This window comes from Triticum urartu, chromosome 7A (assembly GCF_056163025.1).
Source record: "Triticum urartu cultivar PI428250 chromosome 7A, HENAU_Tu73, whole genome shotgun sequence".
In the NCBI taxonomy this organism is placed as follows: Eukaryota; Viridiplantae; Streptophyta; class Magnoliopsida; order Poales; family Poaceae; genus Triticum; species Triticum urartu.
The window spans coordinates 46922771-46940261 of record NC_141879.1 but is presented as its reverse complement, the minus strand read 5'-3'; positions in this window follow the sequence as shown (position 1 = coordinate 46940261).

The following is a 17491-nucleotide window of genomic DNA, read 5'->3' as shown; positions in this document are numbered from 1 at the left end:
ATGGCGCATCGTTTCACAATGCACCAGTACTAGTTTAAACTAGTAATGGCGCACTATTACCCAGTGCGTCATTAGTATATATATTTATTTATTTTACTTTTTTGCAAAACTACTAATGGCGCACCACCTGCAGGTGCGCCATTAGTAACCAGGGTTACTAATGGCGCATTTGCTGGTGGTGCGCCATTAGTAACCTGGGACCCCAACAAGATATTTTGGACAGCCCCACACCTACCCACTCACTTTCCCCACTTCATTCCCTCCACCTCCTTCTCCAAGATTTCGGCCATCTCCTCCTCCTCACCTCATTTCCACCATAGATTCATCAAAATTAAGTGGTGAAATTACCTTTTTTGATAGGTAAGTAAGGGGAAAGCTATCTTCATGATGTAGATCTACTTTTTTTCTCCCTAGCTCGCTCCAACAACGTACACATGCACTTTTTGTGGCCTAGCTAGATCTATGTATGTTTGTGGTGTTGCATGTGTGTGTGCTGTTGCATATATGTTTGTGTTTGAAGGTACCAGTATTTGAAATGCGATAGTTGCCAATATTTTGCCGGAATGTTTGATTCATTTCCGTTTCGGCGAGAATTTTGGCACTATGCATTCTTTTTGGTCCTATTTTTAGGGAAGGTCATGCCAAATTTTTTCTTGGTTCTAAAATATCGTTTTGCTCTACCCCGCAGGCGACCATGGTCCGCACGATGACTGAAGGCATCATGAATAGGTTTTTGAGCTCTGCGAAGGCCGAGATGCTTCAAAAGAACGAGACGGAGATAAGATGTCCGTGTCGAAGATGCAAGCTGAAGAGCCTTATTGCGGACCCGGATTCCGGGCAGGTGCGGGACCACCTGCTCTTGCGTGGTTTCATGGATGGCTATCGGTGGCAAGGTGATGAAGATGACTATGAAGTCGTCCATGGGGGCCGGGCAAGAAATGAGGAAGGGCAACAAGACAAGTACCACCGCGGCGAGGGCGGGCGAGAAGATGAAGAATCTCGAGGACATGATGATGAGGAAGATCAAGATGAAGGGCATGATCATGAAGATGAAGATGCCAGAGCAGACGACGATGGAGGCTGGGTGCAGGACCATCATGTTCAAGAGCTGCTTCTCAAGCAGACGGATAACGCAAGAGCTGCCGCCCGAGAGAAAGCCAAGCTGGATCAACTGGAGATAGTCGCGGTTACTCCATTGTATGAAGGATGCAGGCCCGAGGATACCGCCTGAAAGTAACGCTCATGGCTCTGGAGATGAAGGTAAAACACAAAATGACCGACGCATGCTTCGACGAGAACATGTCATTCTGGCACGAACGTCTTCCCAAGGGGAACAAGTGCCCGACCAGTTTCGAGGAGGCGAAGATAATCGTGTGTCCTCTGGATTTACCGCACGTGAAATACCATGTGTGCATGAACAATTGTATCATTTATCAGGATGAGCATGCGGAGTCTACCATATGTCCGGTGTGCGGCGTCACTCGATACAAGAAGAGGAAGAAAGCTCCTCGAAAATCGGTGTGGTACTTTCCGATCACTCCTCGTCTGCAGCAGTATTTCGCGGACCCTAAGGTAGCAAAGCTCCTGTGTTGTCACGCAGATAGGGAGGAGAAGAAGCGGGAAGATGACGGAAATGATCCAGAGATAAATAAAAAAGACAAGATGCTGAGTCACCCTAAGGATGCGAGCCAGTGGCAAGCGTTGAACTTCGAATACCCAGAATTTGGGAAGGATCCAAGGAACATCATGCTGGGCGCGAGCACCGATGGAGTCAATCCGTTTGGCAGCCAGAGAAGCACACATAGCACCTGGCCTGTGTTTGTGTGGATGTACAACCTTCCCCCCTGGTTGTGCATGAAGAGGAAGTACATTCACATGAGTATGCTAATTGAAGGGCCGAAACAACCAGGGAACAACATCAATCTATATCTGGGGCTGCTGAAGGAGGAGCTAGACACGCTGTGGAAAACGCCAGCCAATATGTGGGACGCCGCAGAGAAAGAATATTTCCCTATGAGAGCCGCACTACTCACGACGGTGCACGACTATCTCGGTTACAGATATCTCGCGGGGCAGGTAGTCCACGGATTTTCTGGATGCGTAAGGTGCATGGATGACACAACGTATCGCCAGCTAGATAGAGATCCCGGGTCTTCGAAAACCGTGCTCATGGGACATCGAAGGTGGCTTCGCGACGATGACCCGTGGAGGAAATGCAAGGATCTGTTTGATGGTGAAACCGAACCCCGAAAACGCCCGTGTATGAGGAGCGGCGAGGAAATAGACGAGCTGTTGAAAAATTGGAAAGACTGCCCACTGCCGGGAAAGAAGCAAAAGGCGCCAGAGCCGGGAAAGAAGCGAAAGGCGCCAGAGCCGCTGTTGAAGGTATGGAAAACGAGGTCTATTTTCTGGGACTTGCCATACTGGAAGATCCACCATGTGCCTCACAGCCTTGATGTCATGCATATCACGAAGAACGTGTGCGAGAGTCTGCTTGGTACCCTGCTCAACATGCCAGAGAGGACCAAAGATGGGCCGAAAGCAAGGGCAGACTTGAAATCAATGGGCATCAGGCAGGAGCTTCACGCTAATGATGATGATGATGATGATGATGACGATGAGGCGAAGCAGGGCACAGAAAGTCGTCGCAAAGGCAAAAAGGCCAAGAAGACCGGAAATGACTACCCTCCCGCGTGCTTCACTATAAGTCAGGAGGAGATCGAGCAGTTTTTCACCTACCTCCTAGGAGTAAAACTTCCTTACGGTTACGCGGGGAAGATAAGCAGATACCTAGACCCAGCGAAGCAGAAGTTCAGCGGGATGAAGTCTCACGACTGTCACGTGCTGATGACGCAGATACTTCCAGTTGCAATCCGTGGGATCATGGACGCGCACGTCCGTGAAACGCTATTTGGCCTATGCAACTTTTTGACGTCATCTCTTGGAAGTCGATTGGCGTGAGGCTACTCAGAAGGCTACAGGAAGAGATCGTGGTGATACTATGCGAGCTTGAGATGTACTTCTCGCCCGCATTCGTCGACGTTATAGTGCATCTGCTGGTCCATATCGTGGAGGATATCATCCAACTCGGGCTGACGTTCCTGCACAACATGATGCCGTTCGAAAGGATGAATGGTGTCATCAAAGTATACGTTCGCAACATGTCACGTCCAGAGGGAAGTATAGCCAGGGGCTTTCTGACCGAAGAGTGCATCTCCTACTGCACGAATTATCTAGGCATCGAGAACCCCGTTGGTCTGCCCGTCAACAGGCACCTCGGCAGGCTCGCTGGATGGGGTCACCGTGAGGGTCGCCGCGAAATGCATGTCGACTTCGAGGGTCGAGTCGCCGACTTTGAAAGAGCAAACCTAGTCGCGCTACAACACATAGACGTGGTCGATCCTTGTGTGGTAGAGCACAAAACCTTTATTGAGAAGACTTACAATGACCGAGGCCAACAGAGGACGGACGGAGATATACTCAAAGAGCACAACTCATGTTTCACGTGTTGGTTCAAGCAGAAGCTTCTGTCGTACCCTTTACATGAAGATTCTTCCGTGGAAGAACAACTCATATTCGCCTTGTCACAGGGCGCCGAGCACAACCTGATGACCTATGAGGCGTACGATATCAACGGCTACACATTCTACACCGAGGACAAGGACATGAAGAGCGATGGTTATCAGAACTCTGGGGTAACGATGGAATCCTACACTGGTAACGACAAGGACAGATACTACGGAAGGATCGAGGAGATCTGGGAGCTGAGCTACGCTGGAGAGAAGGTCCCGATGTTCCGTGTCAGATGGGCCAAGAGCGTCCTAAAAGAAGACCGGTATTTCACCACCATGGTTATACCCGAAGCCAAATCCAAGACCGCGGGCGCAAACGTCAGCGTGAAAAATGAGCCATGGGTACTGGCTTCCCAAGTGGACCAATGCTTCTTCATTACCGACCCGTCAAATCCCAGTCGTGTTGTTGTGAGGAGAGGGAAAAGGAAGATCATCGGAATAGATGGAGTAGCCAATGAGCAAGACTTCGACAAGTACGGTGACCCGAAGATCGAACATGATGACGACGATGAAGTAGCAGCACACACCACAAGAAGAAGCAGGACCACCCTACCTAAAGGACGTCCGTTCCACAGAAGAACTCCGTTTGCGAAAAAGAAGGGCAAGAAGATTGTGAACAGATAGCTAGCTAAGATCGATTGTATTTAAATCGTAGTCTTCATTTCTCAGTTGTATTTCATGGGCACTTTTTGATATCATGAATATTTTTAAATTTCATGGGCACTTTTTGAATTCATGAGGACACTTGATCTCGATCCCCCTCCATCTCGATCTCGATTCCCCCTCCATCTCGATCTCGATCCCCCTCCATCTCGATCCCACACGCACCCTCCCCCGCACCCTCCCCTGCTCCACCGCCGCCAACGGGCACCCCCCGCACCCTCCCCTGCTCCACCGCCGCCGCCGATGATATTTTCAAGTAACAAATTTGAACATATTTTTAAAAAAATTATTACTGTTTTTATAAAAAAATATTACTTTTATGATTAAAACAAAATTCTAATGGCGCGCCGAGGGGTGGTGCGCCATTAGAATAGTCGTACTTATGGCGCACGAGGGGGTGGTGCGCCATTAGAAAGCTTCCCCCCACACTAAATTCTATTGGCGCACCGAGGGGTGGTGCGCCATTAGAATAGTCGTAGTTATGGCGCATGAGGGGGTGGTGCGCCATTAGAAAGCTTCCCCCCACACTAAATCCCCAATCTCTCTAATCTCTCCCCTGCCTCATCGATCTCACCCGCTGCCCCCCGGCCGTGTTCGCCGTCCCCCTCCCGCCCCCCTCGCCTCCTTCGCCGTCCCCGAGCAGCGTGGCCAGTCCGGACCAGGGAGGAGTGCTCCACGCACCCACCCGACCGCGCCGCCGCCTCGTCTCCTCCCACCTCTCGCCCCTCCGGCCGGATCGGCGGAACCCCCTCCCCCACCTCCCGCCGCCTTCCCGCGCCGCCCACTCGCACCTCGCCGTCCCCGACCAACAGCAGCAGCAGCAGCGCTCCGCCCCCTCGCGCTAGCCTAGGGCTTCCGCTCAGGTATCGCCCCCTGTGACCTTGCCACTTCGTTGCCTCCCGGTAGAGCAGAGATTCTACTGCTTGTCTTGTGTTTTTCTGGGTTGCTGCGTGCGCGCGAGAGAGGAGAGGCGGGGATGGCTGGGCTGGGTGGGAACCCATCTCGGCGAGTGGAGGAAATCTGAGAGAACATGGAGTAGTCTGTCAGATGTAGTGTAGAATTGACTTCGTTTGGGCCGTGTTCATGATAGATTGTGGTAGCATATAGCTTTCGGTTTGGACCCTGTCACCAGTAGGACTGCCCGTGGTCTATGTACTGGAGATTTCCGAGGTAGATGCTTTTGTTCATCATAGTATAAAATGTTCTGGGTATCCCTGTCAAGGTTCCTAGATCAGCCCCTTGTGTGGCCTATTTGATTTGTAAAACTGTTGATGCTACTCCAAACATATTCTGCTACTGCTGCTTGTTTTTTCACAGTTCTCCCAGTGAACTTACTAGCATTTTATGTTACTGCATGATTACTAGCATTGGGTAGCACCAGTAAACCTTATTTCGTGTATATTCACCTAGGTTACATCACCACAGCTCTATTTAAATCTCATTGCCGAAATTATATCTAGCAAATATCATCGCTGGACCTGCTTGTGCTTGTATGTGTTTGTAAATTGAAAACCTGGAGTAGAACAAGTCCATGCATCACAATCTATCATAATTTATTCCCCAAGCTATCACAATCTATCATAATTTATGTGTCCAGCTATCATAATTTGATTAGTTCCATAAATTTGTATGACCACAGATTTAGAAAATTTTCAGAGATTTGTATGACCAAAGATACAGTTCAGATTTGATTAGTTCCATAAATTTGTATGACCAAATATATATTTCAGATTTGTATAGTTTCAGAGATTTGTATGACCAAAGATACAGTTCAGATTTGAATTGTTTGAGAAATTGGTATGACCAAAGAGGCTATTGTATATAAATGGGCTGCTGTAGAACTGTTCTTCATCTTTACAGTGCTGTTGTATAGAAATATGCTGAATTTTCTGCTCTGATTGTTGCTCAAAGAAATTTAGCAAAAAAATGGGGTCCTGGGAGACGCCGCTGCTGCTTGAGGCCCTTGAGAGGCCCTTCGTGTCGTGATGATTTGGCAGGTACCCCGAGAGGCCCTTGAGTTTGCCGGAATGTCGATTAACTTCCGTTCCGGCAAATTCGGGTACTCCATATGTCCTATTTTCAGCAAAGGTCATGCTGAAATTTACCGTGAATTTTAGCATGACTTTGCTAAAAATCGGACATATGAGGTACTTGCTACTAATGCATGGGCCGGGGTATCTTAGTACTTAACTAAGTAGGATCAACTGCCCCTTTATTCTTGCTGTATTAAACCATAGGTGGCAATAGAGCCAAGTGATTAGTGCCAAGTGATTAGGCCCAACCTAGGGTGTGTCGGCATCGATAAACCCTAAATGATGAAAACTTAACTTGGCTGCCCCGGATGCCTCGGTGTCGATGAGAACCTAAATGATGTACGCTTAGGCTTTTAGGGTGCCTCGGCGTCGACAAACCCTAAATGATGAAAGCTTAGGCTTTTAGGGTGCCTCGGTGTCGACAAACCCTAAATGATGAGACCATGATCTTGTTCCTTGACAATAACCAACTTTTTGACCAAACTTTTTTCCTATTTAGAGCAAAACATGGCCCACAACGATGAGGCTGGTGGTTCGGGCGGCAAGCAATTCTGGGAGCTGTCCCAGGATATGTCGTCATCATCATCGGACGACGAAAGTCTCCCGGCGGAGTGCGACTGGTGCCACGACGATCGAGGTCTGTGCGACATGCCTCACCTCGACGATGATCGGCGCTTCAGCATTAAGCTCGAGGAGACCTTCGAAGTTGAAATGGTACACAACGACGACAAGTGTTATTTTCATAATTAAGCATGACTTCAACTATTTCAACGTGTAATTTTCATCTTTTAGAATTCGAGTATAGCTTATCCCATTCCATGCAAGACGCTATGTCTTGGAGAGGATGGATTTTGAAGACCATGAAATTTCTGAAACAAAGAAAATTCAACTAAGGACTCATCACGATGTGGACTTTGAAGTAAATCTATATAATTCTGAGAGCGTAACCCATTTTGGTTGCAAAAATTGGGAAGCATTTTGCAAGATGTATGGTTTTGATGAGGGTATGCTTATCACCATGGATCTTGGTAATCCTGACATCAACCAAGACAATATGGACATTTGGGTCCTTGTTGATACGCCTCCAGTTCTACCGCTATGTGAGTTTCTCAAACATAGTTATTAGCTAATTTATATTGTTTATTTCAAAATAGTTGACAGCTTATTTCCATTGACAGCTTATTTTTATTGTTCAAAGAATGTGCGGGAGATGGTAGACAAAACCCACTACACCGATGGCTCCGAATTAACAACATACAAGGAGAAAAATCATTTGGTCGGATTTTGTACTGACATTGAGAATTACAATATCTACAATCAAACTCCTCAACATTATGGTAAATACGTGCCACTAGTGCATGTGTTCAACTACGGTAACTACCATGGAGATACCCTGGTAAGATTTTTACTATTGCGACATCCGTGCATCTTTTGCATACTTCTAAAACTAGTACATCATTGCTAACTATGAAGTTATTACTATGCTTTTCAACAGATAATCCCAGAGAATTGTGTGCCTCATATGATGTATCTGAAAGGTAGTGTTAATGTTTTGAACATACAGCCAGGTCGTCCTACGAATCTCAACTGTCCATACGAGATTTCTAAAAGAAGTGGAGACATGAAAATCAAAGGATGGAAAAAATGTATGGACAGTTGTAAGGAGCTTCTTGGAAGCAAAAGGAAGTGAAGCGCAAGAATTGGAGACAGGATGTTCTCCATTCTCCATAATGGAGAGTCAGGGTCTATATTGTTTTATGCTATTTTAGCTTAAATAGGGTATTTAGGTCCTGCCTAATACTAATGATCATGTGCTAAGAACAATTAAGTAGGGTTGGTTGGAAGACTATCAAGATGATGATCGTATGACTTGTTATGAATAACGAGTAGAAGTTGTATGATGATGATTAGTAGGACTTGTTAGGATTAGTATTACTTCCGACAAACTCGATACTCGCGGTCTTGAGACTTGTAATGTTTTATCTTTGTTCGGTCTTTTGAATTCGGAGACTAATATGATGAATTGTATTCGGAGACTAATCTTCTATTGTATTCGATGAATCTGATGTTGCTGTGTGCTGCTGTCTATATTCTGTCCAATAATATATTTTGTAACTTGTGCAAAAATCAGAAAAGCAAAAAAAATAAAACCTAATATTCATACTAATGGCGCACCACACAAGACACTAATGGCGCACTGTGATCATCACACTAATGGCACATTAACTGCTGGTGCGCCATTAGAATGCCAAAGCACATGGGTACATATGGCCCCCTGGGAGGCATTCTAATGGCGCACTGCAGGCTATACTAATGGCGCACTACGTGGTGCGCCATTACAACACGAGATACTAATGGCACACCGGTGGTGCACCATTAGAATTTAATTCTAATGGTGTGATGCCAGTGGCGCACCGGTAGTGCGCCTTTAGAAGGCAAATTCGGTGTGCCACTAGCATGCCTTTTCCTAGTAGTGGGCTTGTCATCGGGGTTGTGCATGATGAGAGCATTCTTGTGTGATGAGCAGGAATTATTATGATTTTGTAGGGATGAACTTTCTTTCGCCATGTTATTTTGAGAGGACATAATTGCTTAGTTAGTATGCTTGAAGTATTATTATTTTTATGTCAATATTGAACTTTTATCTTGAATCTTTCGGATCTGAATATTCATACCAGAATTAAGAAGAATTACATTAAAATTATGCCAAGTAGCATTCCACATCAATTTTTTTTATCATTTACCTACTCGAGGATGAGCAGGAATTAAGCTTGGGGATGCTTGATACGTCTCCAACGTATCTATAATTTTTTATTGTTCCATGCTATATTATATTCTGTTTCGGACATTATTGGGCTTTATTATACACTTTTATATTATTTTTGGGACTAACCTATTAACTGGAGGCCTAGCCCAGAATTGTTGCTTTTTTGCCTATTTCAGAGTTTCGCAAAAAAAAAGAATATCAAACGGAGTCCAAACAAAATGGAACCTTCAGGAATGTGATTTTCGAAACGAACATGATCCAGAGGACTTGGACCCTACGTCAAGACATCAACCAGGAGGGCACGAGGTAGGGGGCGCGCCTACCCCCCCAGGGCACACCCTCCACCCTCATGGGCCCCCTGTTGCTCCACCGACGTACTCCTTCCTCCTATATATACCTACGTACCCCCAAACTACCAGATACGGAGCCAAAAACCTAATTCCACCGCTGCAACCTTCTGTACGCGTGAGATCCCATCTTGCGTCCTGTTCCGGAGCTCCGCCGGAGGGGGCATCGATCATGCAGGGCACCTACATCAACACCATAGCCTCTCCGATGATGTGTGAGTAGTTTACCTCAGACCTTCGGGTCCATAGTTATTAGCTAGATGGCTTCTTCTCTCTTTTTGGATCTCAATACAATGTTCTCCCCCTGTCTCGTGGAGATCTATTCAATGTAATCTTCTTTTGCGGTGTGTTTGTTGAGACCGTTGAATTGCGGGTTTATGATCATGTTTATCTATGAACAATATTTGAATCTTCTCTGAATTCTTTTATGTATGATTGGTTATCTTTGCAAGTCTCTTCGAATTATCAGTTTGGTTTGGCCTAGTAGATTGATCTTTCTTGCAATGGGAGAAGTGCTTAGCTTTGGGTTCAATCTTGCAGTGTCCTTTCCGAGTGACAGTAGTGGCAGCAAGGCACGTATTGTATTGTTGCCATCGAGGATAACAAGATGGGGTTTATATCATATTGCATGAGTTTATCCTTCTACATCATGTCATCTTGCTTAAAGCGTCACTCCGTTCTTATGAACTTAATACACTAGATGCATGCTGGATAGCGGTCGATGTGTGGAGTAATAGTAGTAGATGCAGGCAGGAGTCGGTCTACTTGTCACGGACGTGATGCCTATATACATGATCATACCTAGATATTCTCATAACTATGCTTAATTCTATCAATTTCTCGACAGTAATTTGTTCACCCACCGTAATACTTATGCTCTTGAGAGAAGCCACTTGTGACGCTCGGATAATCATGCTACAGTAATCTCACGTTAATGGTGACACGTCACCTCTGTCACTGTAGTTAATCTCGGGTTAATTCGAAACCGATTCAAATTTAAATCCTAACTAAGTCAAACGACAAAAGCTTTCAAAATATTAAACAAAAATGTTCGGACGGTGCCATATTTTGCTTAAGTAAATATGGTGTAATAAACACATTTTTATAAAATGCCTAGAAAATTTAAAATGATATATAATAGAAAAGAAAATAAATAAAAAGGAAATAAAGAAAATGCAAAACACAAAATACAAAAGAAAAAAAACAAAAAGGAAAAAGCCCCCCCCCCTCAACTGGGCCGGCTGACCCAGCTGGCCACAGCGCCCCACCTTGGGCCTCAACCCACCGGGCCGCCAGGCCGGCCCTCCTAGTGTCCCCACTCCCTTATCCCCCCACTCTCTAGGGTACCGAAACCCTAACGCCCCACTCGCCCCCCACTCGCTCTCCCCCCTCCTCCCCCTTCCAGATCGGATCGGGGCAACAAACCCCGCCGCGACGACCGTGCCGCCCCTTGCCGTTGGACGCCGCCGCCCGGGACCATGCCGCCTGAACCTCACCGGCGCCCTTCCCCACTGGCCTGCACCCGATCCGCCGACGTCGTCCCCGTCACCCCCCTCGACCACTGCTGCCCAGACCCTACGTCTCCGGTGAGGCCACGGCCTCTGCGCCCCTCCTCTCTCTCCCTCGCCCTGTGCTCGTCTCCTCCCTTGCTCGCTGCTCGGGGCCGCGCCCCGTGCCCTGCCCGCGCGTGCACGCGCCCAAACCGCGACCTGCCTCTCCTGCAGCCGCCTCCCCGCGCACTCGCCCCTGCCCGGCTGCGGCAGGGCCACGCCAGCCCCGCGTGCCCCGACCACCTCCCGTTTGCCCGCGCTTCGGCAGGTCCCCACGCGCCGCTCTGTCTATTGCCCCGCCCCCTGCCACTGCTTCCCGCGGCCTCGCCCGCTGCTGCCTGCTGCCGTCGCAGCCCCATGCATTGCCGCACCCGCCGCCGCTTCCCGCTCGCCTCCACTCCCTTCCTCCGCTCACCCCGCAGCCGCACCATCGCGTCCATCCCGCGCTGCCTCCCCCTGGCCGCCACCCCGATGCGCTTCACCCTGAACTGCTGCGACGCTGTGCCCGGCCAAGCACGCCGCCTCCTCTGCCGCGCCACCGCGGCCCCGTCCGCCTCCGGCCGCCGCAGGCCCCGCCGCGCCACGCCATGGTCGCGGCCACGCCTCAGGCGTGTGCAGGCGAGCCCTGGCGAGTTCGTCCGGCGCCCGTTATCCGCCCGCCCTGCTTGGCCTTTAGGCCAATGACAAATGGGGCCGCCCTGTTAAAACAAATAGCAAATATTAATAAAAATAAAAATAAAAATAAAAAATTAATTTATTAACTTAATTAATTTTGATTAATTAAACTAATCAAATAACTAAACTAATTAAACTGTAAGTCAATTAATTAATCAATCAATGACAGTGGGGCCCACCCCCTAATTAATACTAATTAGGGTAATTAAATTGTTTAATTAAAATGTGTTACTGACCAGATTAAATTATTAAAATATTTAGAAATTATTAAAATATTTAGAATGCTGATGTCATAAATCCATTTTCGAATTAATTTAAATAATTAATTAAATTTCAGAAATTATTAAAATATTTAGAAAATCATATCTTTTAATCCGTAACTCGGATTAAATTATTATCAACATGAAAGTTGCTCAGAACGACGAGATGAATCCGGATACGCAGCCCGTTCGTCCGCCACACACCCCTAACATATCAAACTCGCAACTTTCCCCCTCCGGCTCCTCTGCCCGAAAACGCGAAGCACCGGGGATACTTTCCCGGTTGTTTCCCCCCTTCACCAGTATCACCTCATACCGCATTAGGGCACCCCTAGCACCGATACTTGTCATGTCATGCATCGCTATGCATCTGTTTGCTTAAATATTTATCGTTTCTTCCCCCTTCTTCTCTCGCTAGACACCAAGACCGACGACGCTGCTACCCAGTACGACTACGGAGTTGACGACCCCTCTCTCTTGCCAGAGCAACCAGGCAAGCCCCCCCTTGATCACCAGATATCGCCTATTCTACTCTATACTGCTTGCATTAGAGTAGTGTAGCATGTTACTGCTTTCCGTTAATCCTATTCTGATGCATAGCCTGTCATTGTTGCTACAATTGTTGATACCTTTACCTACTATCCCAATGCTTAGTATAGGATGCTAGTGTTCCATCAGTGGCCCTACATTCTTGTCTGTCTGCCATGCTATACTATCGGGCCGTGATCACTCGGGAGGTGATCGCGGGTATATACTATATACTTTATACATGATACATGTGGTGACTAAAGTCGGGTCGGTTTGTGGAGCACCCGCGAGTGATTCACGGATTGGGGGCTGAAAGGACCTTTGTCCCGACGGCCCTCTGTGTGGATCTTTGTGGCGGAGCAACATGGCAGGTTGAGACCACCTAGGAGAGAGGTGGGCCAGGCCCTGTTCGGCGTTCACGGATACTTAACATGCTTAACGAGATCTTGGTATTTGATCTGAGTTGGGTCATTGACCTTATACGCACTAACCGCCAGGTGGGACAAGATATGGGCAACCGGCGTCGTGGTATCAGCCGAAGCACTTGTGACGTCAGCGACTGAGCGGCGCGCGCCAGATTGGACCGCGTAACGTGACTTCTGTTGTACTGGAGGTTGCTAGGTCTGCTTCCGGCCGCGTTCGCAACGTGCAGGTGTGCTATGGGCGATGGGCCCAGACCCCTGTGCGCGTAGGATTAGACCGGCGTGCTGACCTCTCTATTGTGCCTAGGTGGGGCTGCGACGTGTTGATCTTTCGCGGCCGGGCATGACCCAGGAAAGTGTGTCCGGCCAAATGGGATCGAGCGTGTCGGGTAATGTGGTGCACCCCGGGAGGGAAGTTAATCTATTCGAATAGCCGTGATCTTCGGTAACAGGACGACTTGGAGTTGTACCTTGACCTTATGACAACTAGAACCGGATACTTAATAAAACACACCCTTCCAAGTGCCAGATACAACCCAGTGATCGCTCTCTAACAGGGCATCGAGGAGGGGATTGCCGGGTAGGATTATGCTATGCGATGCTACTTGGAGGACTTCAGTCTACTCTCTTCTACATGCTGCAAGACGGAGGCTAACAGAAGCGTAGTCTTCAACAGGATTAGCTATCCCCCTCTTATTCTGGCATTCTGCAGTTCCGTCCACCGATATGGCCCTTTACACATATACCCATGCATATGTAGTGTAGCTCCTTGCTTGCGAGTACTTTGGATGAGTACTCACGGTTGCTTTCTCCTTCTTTTCCCCCTATCCCTTCTACCTGGTTGTCGAAACCAGATGTTGGAGCCCAGGAGTCAGACGCCACCGTTGACGACAACTCCTTCTACACCAGAGGTACCTACTACTACGTGCAGCCCGCTGATGACGACCAGGAGTAGTTTAGGAGGATCCTAGGCAGGAAGCCTGCGCCTCTTTCGATCTGTATCCTAGTTTGTGCTAGCCTTCTTAAGGCAAACTTATTTAACTTATGCCTGTACTCAGATATTGTTGCTTCCGCTGACTCGTCTATGATCGAGCACTTGTATTCGAGCCCTCGAGGCCCCTGGCTTGTATTATGATGCTTGTATGACTTATTTATGTTTTAGAGTTGTGTTGTGATATCTTGTGTTTACGCTTTCTGTACTCTGTGTTTGTCTTCATTTCATCATGATGACCATGCTTGTATTCTGCTATGTTTACTTCTTAGTACTTATTCCGCTGCTAGTAGTTCTTCGCTAAGGAATTTCCTCACTAGCAAATTCCTCATGAAGAATTTCATGAAAATCGCCTATTCACCCCCCCTCTAGTCGATATAACACACTTTCACAAACGAATACGAAAAGTCTGGGTGTTTTCACATTCACACCCCAAGCCACGTAAATGAACCGCCTATTTAAAGGGATGGGGATTTAGATCCAATCAACACCTCCTCCCTTCCACGAGTAGTCATCAAAGCGCATCCAGCAAAGGTCCATTCCACCATGGCCAGCTGCTGCAAATCCTCATCTCGCCCTTCCAGTCCTAAGCCTAGCGAGCTAGCATTCAGAGAGGTGCTCCATCCCGCATAGCGAGCTAGTATCGCTTCAGACCAAGGGATTCCTCCCCCCGGCCTATATGGTCCCGGTTCGAGCCGGACTCGCCACCTATAATGGCGGAGAGCAAGCGGAGAGCGCCCCCAATCCCTCCAAAGGAGAGCGGGTATGCCTTGTCCCTTATCTAATAAGAGGACTGGGATTTCCAATCCATCCATTTCTCCGGGGGCTTCTGGAGTTCTATGGACTCCAGCTGCACAGCCTGACGCATGCCTCTATATTGCATATCGTGGGCTTTGTTTCCCTTTGCGAGCTATTCTTGGGTGTTGAGGCTCATTTCGCGCTGTGGAAGAGGTTATTCTGCCTGGTGCCCCGTTCTCAAGAGGGGTCAATATATCAAGTGGGCGGAGCCGAAGTGTGGCGCATCGCCGGGACCGGATATCTATCCGGAACCCCAAAGAAGGCGTCCGAGGACTGGCCTTCGGAATGGTTCTATATAGAGGATGTCCCGCTGCTGGATCCAATCCGTATCGGCCTCCCTGAGTTTAGCAGTGCTCCCCTGAAGAAACGCCTAAGCTGGCGTCCATGGAGCTCTCAGAGAGAAAGTGATAGGGACGTCCTTTACCTGATGGGCCGGATAAGATTATTAGCTCATTCCGGACTAACCATGATTGGAGTCATGGCCGCATGCATCATGCGGGGGGTGCAACCGCTACAGTATAGAGGTCACCCCATGTGGGATTTTAATGGGGAGGATGACGCCACCCGTTGCGGCCGTAAGGGGCCGGACTCGGCTGCCGCTCTAGTAAAGATCTTGTCCACTTTGTACAAGGGAGAAGAGGAGGAATTCCTCCGCGTCAACCCACGGGGTGGATTTACTATGTACAATCCTCCGAGTTGGGTAGGCGGACAATTTCACTTGCCCACCCGTTTTACATTCCCATGATTAAATATGTAGTCTAACGACTTAACCGCAGGAACTGCGTCAGGAAGTAAAGGACATAAACAGCCCGCCTCCACAGCCCGAGGATCCAGAACGGGCCCTCGATCCAGCCTCCGAAGAGGATCCGGACTTATCCGTGGAGCTGATTGATGGGGTGTTCCATCAACTGAGTAAGGATGATGCCTTGGTGGCCATTACGGCCGATTACCCAGGGTTAATCCCGACCTCCCAGGTAACTGAGACCGGAGTCCCAGTACTTTTGAAAAGGGATCCACCCGCACGTGTTTTCAATTTCCTGACAACAACCGTATTTTGCAGGGGAGGTTCTTGAGACGGGAGGCCGAGCCTGCAGCGGCTAGCCAACGAGGGGCTGCAGGGCCCCGCGGGACGAAAAGAAGTGTTGTTCGGACTGAGGCACCGGCACCAAGGTATAGTGCGCCTTTTTATTCCAGGTGTTATCCCCTCAGGGCATATTAACACTCGTGATCTTGTCAGGACAAAAAGAACTCGCCGGACTATGTCCGGAGAGGCTGCCAATCGTGCCTCCACCAGCCAGGCTCCAGAGCCTGGTCCGGAGGCAGAGGTGAACACGGGCGCGCGCCGGACGCTCCTCCGACAGAGGATGCGGACATGCTGTCCGTCACAAATTCCGAGGTGGAGAGTGCCATGAACCACAGGCGTCGCCGGACAGTTCTTCGCGACGCTTGTTTCTCCCAAGAGGCATTGGACGCCTTCAATTCGGGAGATGCGTATCTCCGTGCCGCTCAAGATGGTCTAGCCAGAGCCACGGAGCAATATGTAAAAGACATACAGGTGAGAAATTTTAATGGTTATATATATCAGTAGCCCCCGAGACTTGAAATAGTTAGAATAACTGATTTAAGGATCATGTAATATGCAGGTTCTTTCAGAGAAGAATACCCAACTGTCCCAGGAGCTAAAAGAGTGCAAAGCCCAACTTAAGGCTGCACTAGCCGCGACAGGGGAGCCCAAGGAGACCCCCTCTGGTAATATATGCTTCAAAAAGATAAGCATTATGTGGTGTATGTGCAAATCTGACAAATGAAATTGCAGATGGCGCCGGATTAGATCTGGAAAAGAAACAACTCCTACGCCAGTTAAAAGCTGGTGAGAGCGTGCTGACAAAGGTGAGGCAGGAGAAGAATGACCTCCAAGATGCCAACACCAAGCTGGTCGTTGAACTTAAAGATGTTCGTGGCCAGCTGTCGGACTCCACTAAGGAGAATCAGCGGCTTCGACATGGCATATTTAGTAAGTGCTTAAACGAATCTTTGAAAAAAGAGTTCGGCGAGGAAGTCGACTAATAGAGTGATGTCTATAGGTATGCTAATAGGTCGTCCTGCAGAGGAGATGCTCAGTTCTACGGGTGACCTTCTTCCCGAGCTCTTGCAATTGCACGAGCGAGTTCGGCAGGCGATGCAAGGCGTTGCCCAAGCCTTATAGCCTTGCCTCTCCTTGCCCGACGGCCTTGGAGAGCTTGCAGAGAAGCTGAAGGGAGCGCGGCGGCGCTTCCGATTGTGGAAGATATCGGCCTGCCGTCAAGGCGCTAGGGAGGCCTGGCCATGGTGAAGACACGGTACACAAAGGCTGACCTAAACCACATGGCCGGGGTCGGACTTGTGGGGCCCGATGGGAAGGAGATCCCTGTAAGCTTAGTGCACGGGCAAGTAGAATTGGCCGCAAAGTATTCCCAGCAGGACTGTAAGCTAGACAGCCTGTTAGATGGTATTGAAGAGGAATACAACCAGTCGTAATGACTGTAATTTTAATTGACATGTGTAATGCCTTCTAGCCGGATTGTAGATCGTTTGTCATGGCCGACCTTTTCGCTTCGACCTCGGGACCTGACGGTTCGGAGTGTGTCCGAATACCCTTGCAGTTATATAAGAACCGGGGTATGCATGGAGACCAGGCGTAGGGGTCATTAGTGCTTTAACAGACAAGTGCCCAACTAGTTATGTTATATTACATGGTTAGTAAGAAACATCTTCCAGGGAGAATAGTTCCGTTAGGGGTTCCTTCCCTGGGAGGCATGCCCTAAAGTGCGTGTCCGGACTGCGAAAAAAGACGCAGAAAAAGCATCTGGGGGCACATAAATAAATAAGTAAAAAGATCATCTTTA